The following is a 15,875-nucleotide window of genomic DNA, read 5'->3' as shown; positions in this document are numbered from 1 at the left end:
CACTTTTGAAAAGATAATATGCATAAGCTGGTTAAGATTCACTAGGAGAGAATCAACTACAGTGTGAAGTCCTGCATCATTTCTCTCCCATCCAGAAACTAATGACCATGATGACAGTAGGTAACATTTGTTAGGCACTGATTAAGTGCCAAGCTTTGCTGTAAGCACTTTATACATATTAATATTAACTTAATTAATTCTCATAGAAGAATTAGGAAGTAGGCACAATTATTATCCCCATTTTGCTAACGTGGAAATTGTCAGAGGTTACCCTGGTACTGGACAAATGAGAGGACTTCTACATGGTGTTCCTCAAAGGCCTGGACAGTGAGGCCTTACCCTGGGTGTGGTAAAAGGGAGCCGTGCAACTCCACCAAGGCCCACTGTCCACAGCTCCCAGTCAAGAGCTGCTTCATACTTTGTGGGGCCCCAACTTAGGGTGAGCATCTCCTCTGCTTCGCCTGGGACTTTCCCAGTTTTAGCACTAGAAGTCCCAGGTCCCAGTCAATCCCTCAGTTGTGGGCAATCCTAGATGGTTGGTCACCCTAGTCCAAGTACTATTTATTTTGAGGAAAGGTGAGGGAGATCATACCTGGAGCAGCTGAGTGGATGACCTGCCTCATGGTCATCAAGGAGTTTGGCAGGACCTTCATTGTGAACTACTGGCAGTGAATATCTTTTCATAAACCCAGCTGTATAAATGGTAAGGTCAGACCTGCTGACTTACCCTATCCACAGGGTCAGTACCTTTCCCTGTGAGACAGGAAAAGGTAAAAAGGATAAGAGGCCTACCACTTGGCTTGCATTCTAATATATCAGGGCACAAAGGATGCTGATGAGGAACCAAACCAAACAAACTCTCTGACAGCAAAAGTTCCTATCCTTTTTGACTTTTAATGTCATGCAGTTTAAATGTAATGTCCTGCTTCTACTCATAATAGGCCTACAAAATATTCTACTCTTCCTTGTTTCACCTGCAGTCAACAGTCTAAGTTACTTCATTATCTATGTTGCACAGATTTATGGCTTTTTTTGGTGTGTGGTCTGGAATTAACTTCATTACAACAAAGATGAAATATCCCTTTAAGAAAACATCTAAAAGCAAAGATTGCATTTTTTTTCTTGAACAGTCTGGCAATCTTGATATATTTAGAGTTGCAAATAGAATGACTTTTTTGCTGTTATTAACTCACTCACAAATTGCAAAGGGGATTAGAAAACCAGGAAATCAGTCATGTTTCTTGGCGGATGGTGGGTCCCAAGAGAGGGAATGATGAGACTATGGTTATCCTTACAAAAAGAAACACAAGACAAAGCCTGCCATAAAACCTTATTTGAAAATTGCTCCTCTTAAGAAATTATGCTAAAAGTGGCCTGCTCCCAGAAATACAAGTGAAAGAGTCAACCAATTTTTACCTCATAATATCAGTTTAGCTCTGGAATTGTGCTTAATGCAGCTCTAAGTGGCTGAGGGAATGACATCGTTGACCAAAACTACACTTGACAGAAGTTCTGTGAAGCTCAGAGCTACAGTGCAAGGCCATTGATTTTCCAACAGTTTGTTTCTTTTCTGATCTAAAAGTGATTTCTATGTGCCAGGGGATCTAATCTATTAATGTTGTTCATCCTTCACTAGTCATCATTTTCCTTGGAACATTCCATCCTATGTAATCCGAGCAATAAGAACATCAGAAACTGACTTTGGTGGGAGATGTGGCCCTGAAAACACTGAAGACACTTTGTCTCCAAGGCAGGGGTCACTAGGGAGGGAGAAGATGTTCTGGACTCTAATCAGACAAATACATTACAAAATTTCCACCTCAGACTTTCTCATGGAAGAACTAAGAAATTATATACACTCTTTAATTTGTTCTTTTTATTAGAACAATGGACTTTCTGATTCTCTCCAACACGTTTGTTGACCACCCACTCCATAACTTGCAGCTGGCCCCTGCAGAGCGACATTGAGGGTGATCTGGCCTCTTCCCCCGAGGAGCTGATATCCTCCTGACCTCATCTTCTACTGCTGTCACTCTTCATTGCTTTGCTCCTGTCACTCTGGCTTCCTCGGTCTTCCTCAAACATGCCAAGCACTCGCTTGCTTCAGCGCTTTTCTACTTACTGTTTCTTCCACCTGAATAGCTCTTGTTCCCAGATATTTCACTTTATTGACTCCCTGATTAAAGGTCAGCCTCACAAGGGAGGCCTTTCCCAACTCACCACATAAAAGAGCACACACACACACACACACGCACACTCACACGTGTATACCCTTTTTCTATCCCTCATCCTATTTTACTTTTCTTCATATCCATTTTCTATCACATCAAACATATATACTTTTATTTATGTCTTTATTAAGTGTTTTCCCCCAACTATCTTGTAAGCTCCATGAGGGCACAAAATTAGTCTCTTTTGTTTCCTGCTATATCCCTTGCGCTAAGAACAGTGCCTGGCACCTCATAAATATTCAGTGAATAATTGTGGGAAGAATGAATGAGTGAAGCGATCAGGTAGACTGCTCTATTATTCACACCCAGGAGGTTGGTCTAACTCAGTGTTTTTATGCTCCTAAATCTTGAAGATCATGACTCAAATTCTAAGTTACCTCAGAAATCTTTAAGGTCAGCTGTTTTTTGTTTTTTTTTTTAAATTAATTAATTAATTAATTTTATTTATGGCTGTGTTGGGTCTTCGTTTCTGTGCGAGGGCTTTCTCTAGTTGCGGCAAGTGGGGGCCACTCTTCATCGCGCGGCGCGGGCCTCTCATTATCGCGGCCTCTCTTGTTGCGGAGCACAGGCTCCAGACGCGCAGGCTCAGTAATTGTGGCTCACGGGCCTAGTTGCTCCGTGGCATGTGGGATCTTCCCAGACCAGGGCTCAAACCTGTGTCCCCTGCATTGGCAGGCAGATTCTCAACCACTGCGCCACCAGGGAAGCCCCAAAGGTCAGCTGTTTTATTGTGTGTCCAGCAAAAGGCTTTGGGCCCAAGGGAGGATAAATAATCAGGTCTCACCTCTTTTCCTGTCTCCTTCAACTACAACTCTGCTTTTAGCAGTTTTATATAGTGGACTTCAACAAAAGATTTCTTGTAAAATCTTGTAAAAAAGGATTTCTTGAGCTAAAATACAGTAAGCAAACAAAAAGCAGAAAAAAGAAAACTACTCTTTGAGGGAATTGGGATGAGGGATGTTAATCCTTTGCTTTAACACTTCTATCAGCATTACTCAGGGACCCTGAAGAAAGGTCTGAACTAGGTGAGTGAGTCAGCGCTGGAGTCTTGTGAAGGCTCAGCTTACGCCAAGACAGAACCTGGAGGGGGCCTTGAAACAAAACTGGAGTTTAATGTTTTAACTATTTTAGAATAACCTTTAAAGGTAATATGATGTTAGGAAATTTTCATCATAATCACTTTATATTTCAGTGTTAGAGAAGTCGAATCAAACGCGTCTTTGTTAACGTATGCAAGACGTTTTCCTGAAAAATCCTTGTTTTGAGAGATCAAATTTGCATCGGTAGCAGGGAAGCTATTAGAAAAACAAGAGCACCTAAGACTTAAACAATAAAAAATTGTTTGGATTCTTACCAGTTGTCCACTCTTGACTGTTGAAATGAACAGCTGTGAGCTCTGTGCTTCCAGTTTTCACATGGCCCACATGTCCTTGGCGGAATCCTACAGTTGTCATTTAAACAAACATATCTTTGTCATGTTGGAAGAGGCACCTGATTTCATTCTGTTGGAGTGATGTGATCTGGGTCTGCAGTAGGCAATTGGAAGCAGGTAGTACAGTTCAGAACAGTGTAGGGACTAAGGTACTCCCAGTCCTTGGCATGTAGTGTTAGTGCCCACGGAGAGGAATGAATGCCCCAGGCACCTATTTGGCAGCGCTCTGTGCCTAGGACAGTGCTCAGTACCATGGGGGAATTTTAAAGAAATTTGAGATCATCTCCATAATCCTGTTCCCGCTGCCTTCGTGGCAGAGTCAAACTTTCTAGAAGAGAAGAAGCCTGCTCATTGGTTTTCGATTACTTGGCTAAACGCTGGCTCCTAAAAGCCAACTCTGTCTCAGCAGTTCCTTTGTTCTTCAGGAGCTGCCCTACTGCCTTCAGTATCCTCTCACTTTAGTGTATTTTGCAGACAACTTCAAAACATCAGTCTTCCTACAATGGAAGTCGATTTGAAGCAGATTGAATTTGAAATCATATAAGACCTGGGCCTATGTCTTGTTTAAAGATTATTCTACTGACAAGTAGTAGTAACACCTCCACTATAGAATTGTGGTGGGGATCAAATGAGATCATGTACGTAAAAGCAATTTGTAAAGAATAAAGATCAAGGGACTTCCCTGGTGGTCCAGTGGTTAAGACTCCGCGCTTCCACTGCAGGAGGTTCGGGTTTGACCCCTGGTCGGGGAAATAAGATCCTGCATGCTGTGCGGCATGGTCTTAAAAAAAAAAAAATACAAAAGTAAAATATTATTGGTATTAAGCTCTATTTTATTATGTATCCCCTTGACAATGAAAACCTTCCAAGGTTACTTATTGCCTATGGAATAAAGTCCATATGCATTAACCTGTTATAAGAGGCCCTCTCCTTTATGGCCTATTGTTCACATCTTCTATACAGAACCCATTCTTCAGGCAATCCAAGCTTTTCGCAGTCCCCAGAACAAAGCGTTACTTTGCTATATCTGTTACCTTTGTGAACTTAGTTCCCTTTTCTTGGGGTGTTCCTCTACTTATTTTAGCCAATTGAAAGCCTACTCTTTTTTTTTTTTTTCTTTAAAAAAATTTTTTTTTTCTCTTTTCATGAAGCTTTTATCCTATGTTTTCTTCTAAGAGATATGTAGTTTTAGGTCTTATATTTATGTCTTTGAACCATTTTAATTTTTGTATATGGTATAATAAGGGTCAACTCCATTCTTTGGGATGTACGTATACAGTTTTCCTAGCAGCATTTATTGAAAAGACTATTCTTTCTCCTGCTCCATTTTAAAATAAGCAAATATATGTATTTATTTATACATTCCCCTTTCCCAAGTGGTAGCATACTAATGCGTATCTTCACCTAGCTTTTGTCATTTAACAACATATTCTGGAGGTCATGTACTAGAGACCTTCACTCTCACCCCCTTTATTTTAATTGGTGGTGTGATATTCCATTTTTTTGGACCATGTTTTATTCAACAAGTTTCCTATTGATGGACATTTGGGTTTTTTCCAGTTTTTGATATTATTCATAGGGCTGCAGTGAAGAGACTTGTGCATGTGTCTTTTCATTTTTTGATAGCGAATCTTGGATACATTCCAAGAGGTGGGATTGCTGAGTCTAAGCAATACAAGATAAAGTTATGTCTAATTTTGTTAAATATTGCTAAGTTCTTTGCCATAAGGTTTGTACCATCTTACATTCTCAACAGCAATGTTTGGGAGACCCTGTTTCTCGACATTGTTTCCAGTAGTGTATATTGTCACACTTTTGGAATTTTGTGACTCTCATAGGTGGGAAATGAAATATCACCCACTAATTTTTTAAGGCTGAAGTACCATTTCTTATTAGTTTGCGGCAGGCATATGTAACTTGTTATACCCAATACTGTACTATGGGTATAAGGGTACATACATGATCTCCCCTACAAACTGGAAGCTTTCTGAGTGAGTGAAAGTACTGGGTCTAATTGATGTTTTAAAAAAATGTTTCAAGGGCTTGGAATATTGTTGGCATTCATTGTATGTTTGCTGAAGGACAGGGTAAGTGAATAAGCTCCACATTAGGAACTTGTTTTTATATACCATTTTTAGAGTCTATAATTATGTTTACAATCATCTCCAGTGGGCGTGTTTATCTATGTGGTGGAACCCATGGAAAATTCAGGTGATTTTTGAGTGATTTTTTTTTTTCCTTGTCTGAGAAAAGATGGTCACAGAGATGTAGACCTTTTTTTTCCCCTAAAAGATTCTGTTGAGTTCTGCACAAAACCTCCCTTGGAGAATATAGTCTTTTGGAAAGTGTATTTTATTTTCTGTTTACATTGAAATTTATAAAGTTCCTTCATGTCTGTTGTTTGTTTTCAGCCTCACAACAGTGGTGAGACAGACACATGTCTGTTTATGGAAGAGAAATTTGTGACTCAGAAAAGTTTAGTAACTGGATCAAAGTTACTGAGACAACAGAAGCAGAGCCAGGCCTCAAACCCAGGTCTTCTGATGCCAAAGCCAGCATTCTTTCTTGTACACCACAGCTGCCATCTGGAACTTGGTAAGAGTTTTATACTTTTTTTCTGTTGTTTTTCTTTAGATAGGAACAGCTTTGAAAATAAATTTTAAAAATAAAGTCACTGAGGTCATTTTTTTTCCTTTTAATATTTATAATGTGATATCTTGTGTATGTAATATGATAAAGGAAGAAGTGTCATATAAGGCTCTATGTGTATACCTCTCCTAAGATGCTCTTGTCCTGGAATTGTGTAATCGAGGCTCAGGGAATGCATTCATTGCTGGGTGTCATGCCACTGATATAGTCACAGGAAACACACTGTGCAGATAAAAGCCACCTGTCTTTAAAATAGTTTTTAAATTCATAAGGGCAGTTTCTAGTTCACGATGTCAAGGTGAGCACATTTATTTATTTCTCTCTCACAGAAATAATTTAAAATAATATTAGGAGAATAAAAAAGATTTGTAATCCACAAAGATGGGGAGAATTATAAGTGGTCATGAGTAGATGAGAAGAAGGTAAACATGCCTTATCAAGTTTATAGTGGAGCAGAGAGGAAGAAGAGGAGAAAACAACACCCTAGAATATGAGAGAAGTGGACTGCAAGGATAGAAGTCACTAAGCTGCCGTGAAGAACCCTGGAGAAGCTTTGGACTCAGAACTGGAAATCAGTTCAAGATGTCTAATAGCCAACTAGTAGGTATTCTAGAAAGACAAAGCACTCTTGGTAGAGGGAAGGAATTGTTAAAGAAATAACATCTCCAGAGCTAAAGGGAGATTTTAAAATTCAAACAGTCCATAAAAGCCAAGTCAGATAAATTTTAAAAAGGCCCGTATTTAGACATATCATTGTGAAATCTCAGAACACTAAAGATTTAAAGTGGGAATTTACATCTATGAACCTTTACTTGAAGGTGTACTCCTGTAAAAAAAGGGTGAAAACCGAGAAAGGGGAAGATGTAGGATTGCTTAATAAATAATTTAACCTTACCCCACTAGAGGTCTGGCCTTTGCCACCAGCTTTAGGGAGGTAATCTCTAAACTCCTGGAATGTCATGCCTGATGGGGTGTTATTGTCTTCCTGGGGGCTTTGGCACAGCCAAACTGTAATGGATGTGATTCCAGGTTGGACTTTGAGTCACACCTTGAGGACCTGGAGACGAGATTAAAATTGACCTTGAGGGCAGTCAATCATGCCTATGTAATGGAGCCTCAGTAAAAACTAAATACTGAGGCTCTAATGAACTTCCCTGGTTGGCAAGCGTCTGTGCTTATTGTCAAAAATCAATACTGGAGAAGTAATGTGTCTTGACTCTATGGGGAAAGGACAATGGAAGCTCTGCACTGGGTATTTCCCCAGACTCTACTCTCTGTATTTCCTCCCTTGGCTGACTTTAATCTGTATTCTTTCTCTGCAATAACTCTTTTTTAAAAAAATTAATTAATTAATTAATTTATTTATTTATTTTTGGCTGTGTTGGGTCTTCGTTTCTGTGCGAGGGCTTTCTCTAGTTGCGGCAAGCGGGGGCCACTCTTCATCGCGGTGCGCGGGCCTCTCACTATCGCGGCCTCTCTTGTTGTGGAGCACAGGCTCCAGATGCGCAGGCTCAGTAGTTGTGGCTCACGGGCCTAGTTGCTCCGCGGCATGTGGGATCTTCCCAGACCAGGGCTCGAACCCGTGTCCCCTGCATTAGCAGGCAGATTCTCAACCACTCCGCCACCAGGGAAGCCCCCTGGGAAGCCCCCTGGGAAGCCCCCTCGGAAGCCCCCTCTGCAATAACTCTTAACCATGAATATAATAGCTTTCAGTGAGTTCTGTGAGTCCTTCTAGTGAATTATCAAAACTGAGCATGATTTGGAGAACCCCTCAAACTTGCAACCGATGTCACACGTGAGGGTGGTCCTGTGTGGGTTGTGCTCCCTCTAACCTTACAGTTGGTCTACCTCTTCTCAGGCATATATTATACAAAAAAACTTGTTTAAGAGAATAATGAAACAATATCCAAGGATGACAGTTATGTAGTAGGCCAAGGAAGAAAACTGGTCTACTTTAGGATAGAGATTGGCAGGGCTACCGAAAAATGTTTTCAAGGAAAAGAAAAGAATCACTTTCAAATAATAGCTGCTGCTAATGAGAAGTTGCAAGATATTAGGATATGGTGGGAAAAGCCTATGAATCTTAAGAAGGTAAAAAAGAATAACCAGAAACTCTAAGTAGATCAAAACACTTTACCAGAGCATCATGTTCCAAATATAAAACAGTTTAACACGTGATTATTTTTTCAGCAATTGGTAAAATGTAAGAGAGGAGACTCTAATCTTGGCACTAGTGTATTTTCCTTTGAGTGGCACAAGGATTGTGACATCAGCAACATAGGCAAGAGAATGTAATTTTTAACACTTTCTAGCTCTATGATGAATAATGTAATGAATAGTTGTAATAATATAAAATTTGTTTATTGAGTCATGAAAATTATGTTTGTAAATACAGAAGTGAATTGTAGACATAAAATGGTCATGCCATTTGGTTAATGGCACTAGGCAGCATTTATGTAATAATTAATGACAAATTCGTGACTAGTAATATATAAAATAAAATTTTCTTTGCAGTAAAAAAAAATTTGTTTATTGGTTATCAGCTTTTAAAATAAACTTATGCACAAAGCATGGAGGAGTTAATCTTGATTAAGAACAGAATATAAACACTCGGCTTTGATGATGTTAAAGTAAAGCTCTAGCTGACAGATGTTGGGAGATGAAAGGTAGGCAAGGGAAGGGGAAGCAACTGTAAGGGTACGAACACCCTCATTTTACACAGTAAGGAGTCGAGAGAATCTGTTGAAAATTAACGAAAAAATTAAACATTGATGACAAAAATGACATTGCTGAGCACTGGAAAAGAGGATGCTCTATCTGGGAAAAAAACCCAACTTAAGCCACTCACACTGTACACAAAAATATCAATTCTAGGTAAATTGTAGATCCTTTAACTATGAAAGGCAAAACAATAAAGCTTTAGAAGATAATATAGAAGAATAGATTCATGATCTCAACGTGAGAGAATGATTTTTAAACATATTGGACATTAAGAAGCACCAACCTTAAAGGTAAGGATTGATTAATTTGATTACAGTAAAATTAAGAATATTAAAAATAATTAAAATAGTAAAAAGGCAAGCTGCAGATTAGGAGATATCTGGAACACATATAATTAACAAAGTGCCTATATCCAGAATATATGAAGAACTCATACAACGCAGTAAGAAATACAATTCAATAGAAAACTGGGCAAATAGACTCAACAGCCACTTTAAAACAGGAAATATCTAATAGGTCAAGAAACATATGATAAGGTGCCCAATCTCATTAGTCATCAGAGAAATGCAAATTAAAAATGCAAAGAGATGCTCCTACATATGCATCAGAATGGCTGAAATTAAAAAGACAAAATAGTGAGGATTGCCAAGGAAGTAGAGCACCTGGAACTCTCATACAACTGCTGGTGGGAATGGAAACTAGTTTAACCAATTTAGAAAGTAGTTTGACTTTATTTACTAAAACTAAACATACTGTACTTGTGACCTAGCAATTCCTCTCTTAGGTGTATATCCAACTGAAATCTATGCCCACGTGTACCAGGAGACACGTAGAAGAAAGTTTATAACAGCTTTATTCATATGCTTCAACATAGGAACAAGCTAAATGTCCATTGACAGGAGAATGTATTAATAAATTGTGGTATAATTATACAATGAAATACTATATAGCAATGAAAATGAATTACAACTGAATGCTACAATATAAATTAATCTTATAAACATTATATTGAGCTAGAAAAGGCTAATGTAAAAGAATATATAATGCATAATTCCATTTATTTAAAACTCAAAAACAGGCTAGACTGTAATGTTGAGTGATGTATTCTTAGATAGCAAAAATGTAAAGCACCAAAGCAAGGAAGTGAACACCAAAAAAATCAGGAGAGAGTTACATTTAAGGAAAAGGGAGCGAGCTGTGACATGGAAAGTACGGAGGGAGCTTCTTGGGGCTGGTATTGCTCTTCTTGATCTGAGCAGCCAATGGATGTTTGCTTCAGAATACATCTATGCTTTATGACTTTCTGAATGTGTGACATATTTTACACACCAAACCAAAAAAAAAAAAAAGATTTAAATAAAAACAAATTCATGGTGTAAGGAAGTTATTTAAATTTTAAGATAATGAATAGTGAAACTAAAAATAGTGATATAATCCTGAAAATTGAGAGGTGTGGAGTCTTGTAATGAGCTCAGTTCTCCTCTGCAGTTACAGGAAGTTAATAAGAAAATCTCCAAATTGATAAACATATTATTTAGAAATAAGAACCAAAACAAACTGTAAAAGTATTGTTTTCCGTTCTGTATTTTCCATTTAAAAATAATGGATTATTTTATGCTTATGCTTATTAATTTTATAACCAACAAAATCCATCACATTATATTTACATTCTTATATTTTAAAAACATCTATATGACTGGACACCCAGATTATAAACAAATACATTTATTGACTGAGTTAACTTAATTTGAGGAATTTTAATTTTTGAGTGAGTTATTTTATATTACGCTATATATTGATTAAAATTATTTTATGTATTCAATAAAATATTGTCAAAAATCCTTTCTTTTCTCCGTGTAGCTTTTCATATAACTTGTGAGAACGTTGAGAAGGATAGAAATAATGAGACGAGGATTTTTTGTTTTCATAGCCAAATCTCACTTTTTGTACAGTTATTTAGGACTGTGATAGAAGAGTTAAGTTTGTATTTGTAAGATGACTTTTTATCTTTCCTGACTTCATTGCATTTTAAAGGCTTCTGTATTAATAAATAACCATATCTGATGGCTTTCATAAACAGCTATCACCACCATCACCAACCAATAACACAAAGAAAATGTCTACGCCTCTACAAAAACCCAGCATTATGGATGCTTCTAAGAAGCAACCTAAGGAAACAATGTCCTCATTACCTATCATTTCAGGAGTGTTGCAGTGTATTTGGGTGGAAGCACAGCTTTTAATATCAAACGTTCTCATTATTTTATCCTAGGACTTTTTAACAGTGAAGACAAGACAATTATAGATCATTTTAATTATCAGCTTAAGTGTATTTTGAGTTTACTGATAAACCATGCAAGAAAAAAGTTGCTTTTAATATAGGGAATGTATTTATTTTTTAATTCTTTGTTTGTATTTACTTTTTTTGGATTAGTTTTTATTAAAAAGAAGTAGAGTTAGTCTGAAAAAAGTATGTAAAATATTCTTTCCAAAAATGCCTTATTAAAAAAAGCTTTTCGGGCTTCCCTGGTGGCGCAGTGGTTGAGAGTCTGCCTGCCAATGCAGGGGACATGGGTTCGAGCCCTGGTTTGGGAAGATCCCACATGCCGCGGAGCGACTAAGCCCGTGAGTCACAACTACTGAGCCTGCGAGTCTGGAGCCTGTGCTCCGCAACGGGAGAGGCCGCGACAGTGAAAGGCCCGCGCACCGCGATGAAGAGTGGCCCCCGCTCGCCGCAAATGGAGAAATGAAGTGGCCCCCCTCGCACAGAAACGAAGACCCAACACAGCCAAAAATAAATATAAATAAATAAAAAAAAAATTTATAAAAAAAAAAAAAGCTTTTCAAAAAGTAGTATAAAATAGACAAGTATACTTCCAATATTAAAAGAAAAGAAATTTGCAAGTTGTGGTTTTACTTTATTAAATTAACTTCTAAAAATATGCATTAAACTCCAAGACCCTTGGACAGTGATGCCATAACATTTACGATGAAATCAGAAATTTTTATAAAGGGGAAAAAAAATCTTTGGTCCAACGCAGTAGCTCTTTTTGCTAGCTAACGTAGAACTGATTGTTGTGAGGAATCTGTTGTCTCAAGGCAGTTAAAAAGCACATTTATTATTCCTGTAAGTTTTCTTTTTATATTTTATTGTGTGCTCTACACTTGCTTTTTAGGCACGCATGTTGAGATATCTGGCTTCCTTTGCCTTTGGATTTTGGAACTATTTTGGCCTTTTTTCAATTGTAAGCTATCCATCTGATCGTAATTTGTCAGTACTTTTGAATATTTACAATAAAAAGAATAAGGACACTCACTGCACTCATTTATGACATGGATGGGAGCCATCCAAATGCCCACTGTCGTTTCTGGTCACCTTGCCTCTGGTTTTCTGTTGTGTTTCAGCTTGGGGAGCTCACCTCTGTCCTTGTTCAAAATTTCAATCCACATTTCCAAAGAATGGTCATCTTAGTGCACCTATGCTAAAAGCATTGATTACGTCTTCTTTCTCTAAGAAGGTTGCACTTCAGGTATGGGATTTAGAAGATAACTAGTTCTATGCACTTGATAATAAGCCCCATGTGGGCAGGGACTGTGTCTGCTTTATCCCTACACACAGAACAGCAAGTGGCACAGGGTAAGCACAGCGTATGGACTCAAAAAATATTTGTGTCACAGTAAGGAGTGGCTCAGATATTTTTTCCAAAGTTTGTGAATTATTTGCTTTTTAAAAATTACTAATTTTGGGATTAGAACCTCCCTTGACCACCCACCACCCCCCGCCCCCAACCAAGCCTGGTGCTCCTCCTCAGAGCCCAGGGAAGCCTGTACTCCCCACACTGCATACCTGTGCAAAAAGTATGGCAATTGCCTGATGACCCCATAAGGCAGGATTGGGCCTCCTGTGTTCACCAGACACATGGTAGGCAAACAATAAATATTTATTGAAAAAAAATTAATGAATGGATGAATAAATAAAAGAATTATTTAAAAAAAAAAAAAAAAAGAAGATAACTAGTTCTAGGCATAAAGGTCAACCAATCTGTTTTTAAAACAGGGTTGACAAATAACCAGCTGCAGGCACTAAGTTCAGCCTACAAGTGTGTACTCTAAAATCAGTTCTGAGTCATCTGCTCTGTGTGTTTGGCACCCCTGTTTACAGCACATCTTGAGCCTTCTTATGTAGCAATGCTATTGGTAAATAGCCTACCCTTTATGACAGCATGGATGAGAAAAGGACAACCTGATCTTGGTTGATAAAATGTGTACCTTATATGTGGTGAAGCGATATTTTGTAAAGTCTCACGCAATTATTTAAAATGCCTCTGTGTGTGTATGTGTTTGTGTGTGTGTTCACACACTTGCTTTATGTGCTATGTAATGATTCATGTTCTAAGAGGGTGTGTTTTTCTCTCTTAGAGAGCTGGCAGCCAGCTTGCCCTCTAAGAAATGGGAAATTTCTTGAGCTAATTTGGACATGCAGTCTATGTGTTTATACCACAAAGCTATAACTCTTTGTCCAGACAGCGCTGCCAATTATCTATATTTCTATTCAGTGTAAACTTTAAAAAAAGCCAGATCTTTTTATTAGCCTGTTTTGCATATAAGTTTTTAGGATAATTGTCTATTAATATCACTTCTAAAGCAGAAAGGAGTTATTTAAAGGGATGACCTGATTGTCTTGATAAAGAAAATAATAGAGCTACAATCCATTTTCTGAAAATTTGGCCTTGAGTTTGAGTGCAGGCTGGAAGGTAAAAACTTTTGTATTAAATTCCAAACTCTAGGACAATAGGATTTAGGCCAAATAATTTACTCTTTCTATATCTTTGCTTTCCAATCTGTTAATCAGGAATCAAAACATTTACTTATCTCCTTACAGGAAAATAAAACATTGGTAAACAAAAATGCATTTGCTCTGTTTGAAGGGCTAAACCATGCACCATTTTTCAGTGTGCTCCTTCCTTCTGGCACTAGTAGACTCCCTTGTGGTCATCACATTTCTCACTGGCAAGAAAAAGGCCTATCGCTGTGATGAGAATCCAGAGAGAAGTTCTGTGCCATGTATAGCTTAGTTAACCAGGAAACAGGCAAAATTAAGACAGATTTTGTGAAAATTCTATTTTGTGTTTTCTGAACTAGGAGAAGGCACAATTTTCTCAGAGGGCAGAAACATGCAGGAACAGGCTAGAATGACCTGTTAGGAGAATGACAAATAGAGAGGGTGTAGAGGTAGTGAAATTTACTTTTCTGAGGGTCTTTTAAACAGACAAATAAAAACATACAAAAAAAATATGGTTCACAGATAAAGGCAGGAGGATTGTTTTTGTCACTTTTTTAGAGGTTCTTTTAATTTACAGCAGGCTTGTGTGAGTTATTAGGTCTGCCACCTAATAACTTAGGGTGTCAGTCTACGTGCCAAGCTGTTTACTATGTGTTGGGAACTCAAAAATGAATAATAAACAATTTTTTGCACTCAAGGTCTTCTTAACCTCCCTGGGAGAGAAATACATACAAATAATTACAATAATATGTGATAAGTGCTAGACTAGTAGCAAAAACATGTGCTATGATTACAAATTTTGCCTGGGGTGGTTGGGACTGAAAAGGGAATATCTGCATTTGACCTTGAAGAATGAGAGGGAGTTAGGCAGAGGAGACCATTTCAGGCAGAGGACAGAGCATGAAAGGAGGTTGGAGAAGTGGATGTCAGTAGAGTGTGGGGATATTTTAGAGAGGAGAGAGTAAGTGTTTGAGGGTCAGAGAGCCCCAGGTTGGTAACTCTGCTAGGTGGTCATTCACTGGCTATGTGATTTAGGGCACATTGCTTAGCCTCTCTGAGCCTCGGTTGCTACATCTATACATTATTATGTATCGTGTAGGGTTGTTGTGAGAATGCAATGAAACAATAAATGTAAAGGACCTAGAACAGTACAAGGACAGAGTAAATGTTCAGTAAATGGTCACTATTGTTTCATCTTTTAAAATGAGCTGCAGCTGCTGCTCTGGAACTACAAATTGTTCAGAATATCATGGGCTTATTCTGGGAGGGGCTTCTCAACATAAATCATCCATAAAATGGAAATAATACCTACTTTCAGGGTTGTTTAAAAGAGTTAATATTAAATACAGGCCCAATAATGGTACTCAATAAACAGTAGTTATTATCATTAAAATTTTAATAACAATTCTCTTTCAAAGGCCAAAATAATATGTACATTTCCACACTCATACTGAAGAAATTGTGAATTTTTGTGTGTGCACAGAATTGTGAATTTTTGTGGTTTAGCACCTTCTGCTAAACCAGAGGCAGAAAATCGCTTTTGAAAGTATGTTATTTCCCCCCATAGGTAATGTGTCATATTAATGAACATGTTTTATATATGAGCTGGCATAATCATCAAACCATGTTTGTTTTTCCATTTCTGTGTCCCAGTGCTCATCATGGTACCAGGCACTGGTATTTAAGTAAATACTTAAAGAAATACCTGCTACATGAATTAGTTGGTAACTCTCTAGCTGGTTCTCTCAAACATATTTTTTTTTTAAATAGAGGAAAACAATTTTAGGTCTTGAAATTGCCTTTTGAAAATGAAGTTCCCAAACCATTTGAACATTGAACACATACAAATGCATATGATATCAGCTTGTGGAGAGGATGATGCTGCTCCAAAATCTTTGTTTGCCTGGAGGTTGCATTGGTCCAACCTGTAATTATAACTGTAAACAGTTATTATATCCATGATTATTATTATGACATTCCTAATAAGTATTTTTGTAGAGGTCAACCTAATGTTATATCAATAAACCAGGCCTAGAGTATCTTATGTGTTCATACTTCT

At 37.8% G+C, this 15,875-nt stretch overlaps 1 protein-coding gene across 1 annotated transcript in view; it reads left to right on the top strand.

The window, feature by feature from the left end:
- Positions 1 to 15,875, top strand: part of TMC1 (transmembrane channel like 1) — a 387,946-nt gene that overhangs the window by 6,159 nt on the left and 365,912 nt on the right. Inside the window, exon 2 of the mRNA XM_061200342.1 lies at positions 6,075 to 6,258. The gene's annotated coding sequence lies outside the window, so the exon portion shown is untranslated. The remainder of the gene's footprint in view (positions 1 to 6,074; positions 6,259 to 15,875) is intronic.

Source organism: Eubalaena glacialis, chromosome 9 (assembly GCF_028564815.1).
Source record: "Eubalaena glacialis isolate mEubGla1 chromosome 9, mEubGla1.1.hap2.+ XY, whole genome shotgun sequence".
In the NCBI taxonomy this organism is placed as follows: Eukaryota; Metazoa; Chordata; class Mammalia; order Artiodactyla; family Balaenidae; genus Eubalaena; species Eubalaena glacialis.
Note: the sequence above shows the minus strand (reverse complement) of the source record. Positions and strands in the feature narration are given on the sequence as shown.